The 2,912-nt window shown below is 40.2% G+C and overlaps 1 pseudogene; it reads right to left on the bottom strand.

Annotated features, from left to right (window-relative positions):
* Positions 1–631: 631 nt before the first annotated feature.
* LOC116524398 lies at positions 632–1,012 on the bottom strand (annotated as a pseudogene).
* Between the last annotated feature and the right edge of the window lie 1,900 nt (positions 1,013–2,912).

The raw sequence follows: 2,912 nt of genomic DNA, 5'->3' as shown, positions 1-2,912 counted from the left end.
AAATTACTTGGGGCAGTATGGCCATTTTCACAATATTGATTATTCCCAACCATGAGCAAGGGATGTTTTTTCATCTGTTTGTGTCCTCTTTTATTTCCTTGGGCAGTGGTTCGTAGTTCTCATTGAAGAGGTCCTTTACACCCTTTGTTAGTTGTATACCTAGGTATTTTATTCTCTTTGTAGCAATTGTGATTGGGAGTTCACTCATGATTTGGCTCTCTGTTAGTCTGTTATTGGTGTATTGGAATGCTTGTGATTACGATGCAGTTTCCTAATAGTGTTGATGGCCTTTACATTTTTGTTTGTTTTCGCAGTGGCTGCTACTGGTTTTTCCTTTCCATATTTAGTGCTTCCTTCAGGAGCTGTTGCAAGGCAGGGCTGGTGGTGATAAAATCTCTCAGTGTTTGCTTGTCTGTAAAGGATTTCATCTCTCTTTCACTTATGGATGCTTAGTTTAGTGGGATATAAAATTCTGGGTTGAAAATTCTTTTCTTTTCCTTTTTCAAGTTTCAGTTATTTATTAATCAGTATAATCACCAATAGATTACATTAAATTGATTTCATGCATTTAGAGAAGAAATATTTCCTAATTCAGTGGAAAATTGTGTGGATGGCTTCTAGAAGACCTTCATTTTAAAGGAGCTTTACATTTCATTTAGAAATCTGGACGTTCTTTCTTCAGTTTGCTGTAATCCACATTCACTGAGTAGAACTTGTATTGATCATTGGGACCCAGTTTGTTCCAGGGCTCTGGGTTATTCTTTTGTCCCAACAAACATCTGGATTGAACAATGCCAAATGCAAGAGATACAGGGCTGCTCCACCACCTCCAGCTCCGTTAAATACAAAGAGAGGGATCAAGCTCGGATGCTTCTTGGCCTGACCTACGATGTGGCAGAGCATGTTTGTGGCAGAGACCTCTGATTGGAAAGAAGAAAATGAGCCCAGCCACCAGGCCCCGGGCTAAGTAGTATCTGCACTGATACTGTGCAGACTTCCAAAGTCACCTAGGACCTCCTACCTCGAAAATTCTTTTCTTTAAGAATTTTAAATATTGGCCCCCACGCTCTTCTGGCTTATAGGGTTTTCATGGAGAGACCCCCTCTTAGTCTGATGGGCTTCCTTTTGTGGGTAACCTGACCTTTCTCCCTGACTGCCCTTAACATTTTTACCTTCATTTCAACCTTGGTAAATCTGATGATTATGTGTCTTCAGATTCCTCTTCTCAAGGAGTATCTTTGTGGTGCTCTCTGTATTTCTTGAAATTTGAATGTTGGCCTGTCTTGCTAGGTTGGGGAAGTTCTGGATAATATCTTTAAGTGTGTTGTCCAGCTTGGTTCCATTCTGTTTATCACTTTCAGGTACATCAACCAAATGTAGGTTTGGTCTTTTCACACAGTCCCCTGTTTCTTAGAGGTTTTGTTCATTCCTTTTCATTCCTTTTTCTCTAATCTTGTCTTCACACTTTATTTAATTAAGTTGATTGTCAATCTCTGATATCGTCTCTTCTGCTTGATTGATTCAGCTATTGATACTTGTTTATGCTTCACAAAGTTCTTGTGCTGTGTTTCTCAGCTCTATCAGGTCATTTATGTTCTTCTCTAAAATGGTTATCCTAGTTAGCAATTTCTCTTTTTTCAAGATTCTTAGCTTCCTGCATTGGGTTAGAACATGCTCCTTTGGCTCAGAGGAGTTTTTTATTACTCATCTTCTGAAGCCTACTTCGGTAAATTCGTCAAACTCATTCTCCATCCAGTTTTGTTCCCTTGCTGGTGAGGAGTTGTGATCCTTTGGAGGAGAAGAGGTATTCTTGTTTTTGAATATTTCTACCTTTTTGTGCTGGTTTTTCCTCATCCTTGTGGATTTATCTACCTTTGGTGTTTGCTGTTGGTGACTTTCAGATTGAGCTTTTGCCTGGTCATCCTTTTTATTCATGTTGATGCTATTGCTTTCTGTTTGCTAGTTTTCCTTCTAATAGTCAGGCCCCTCTTCTAAAGCTTTGCTGGAGTTTGCTAGGGGTCGATGCCAGATCCTGTTTGCCTGGGTATCACCACTGGATGCTGCAGAACAGCAATGATTGCTGCCTGCTCCTTCCTCTGGAAGCTTTATTTCAGAGGGGCACCCATCAGATGCCAGCTGGAGGTCTCCTGTAAGAGGTATCTGTCGACCTCTGCTAGGAGGTGTCTCCTCATCTGGAGGCACAGGGGTCAGGGGACCCACTTGAGGAGTCAGTCACTGGTTGTTACAGAAATGCAAACCAAAACTACATTGAGATACCATCTCACGCCAGTTAAAATGGTGATCATTAAAAAATCAGGAAACAACAGATGCTGGAGAGAATGTGGAGAAATAAGAATGCTTTTACACCATTGGTGGGAGTGTAAATTAGTTCAACCGTTGTGGAAGACAGTGCGGTTATTCCTCAAGGATCTTGAACTAGAAATACCATTTGACCCAGCAATTCCATTACTAGGTATATACCCAAAGGATTATAAATCAATTTACTATAAAGACACATGCACACATATGTTTACTGCAGCACTGTTCTCAAAAATAAAGTCTTTGAACCAACCCAAATACCAATCAATGATACACTGGATAAAGTAAATGTGGCACATATACACCATGAAATACTATGCAGCCATAAAAAATGATGAGTTTATGGCCTTTGCAGGAACATGTATGAAGCTGAAAACAGTTATTCTCAGCAAAATAACACAAAACAGAAAACCAAACACCACAGTTCTCACTTATAGGTGGGAATTGAACAATGAGAACACATGAACATGAGGAGGAGAACATCACACACTGGAACCTGTCAGAAGGTGAAGGGGAAGGGGAGGAATAGCATTAGGAGAAATACCTAATATAGATCATGGGTTGATGGGTGCAACAAAACACCATGGAACATG

This window comes from Sapajus apella, unplaced genomic scaffold (genome assembly GCF_009761245.1).
Source record: "Sapajus apella isolate SASKATOON/1434 unplaced genomic scaffold, GSC_monkey_1.0 scaffold45, whole genome shotgun sequence".
Taxonomy (NCBI): Eukaryota; Metazoa; Chordata; class Mammalia; order Primates; family Cebidae; genus Sapajus; species Sapajus apella.
This window is presented reverse-complemented; position numbering and strand designations above follow the sequence as displayed.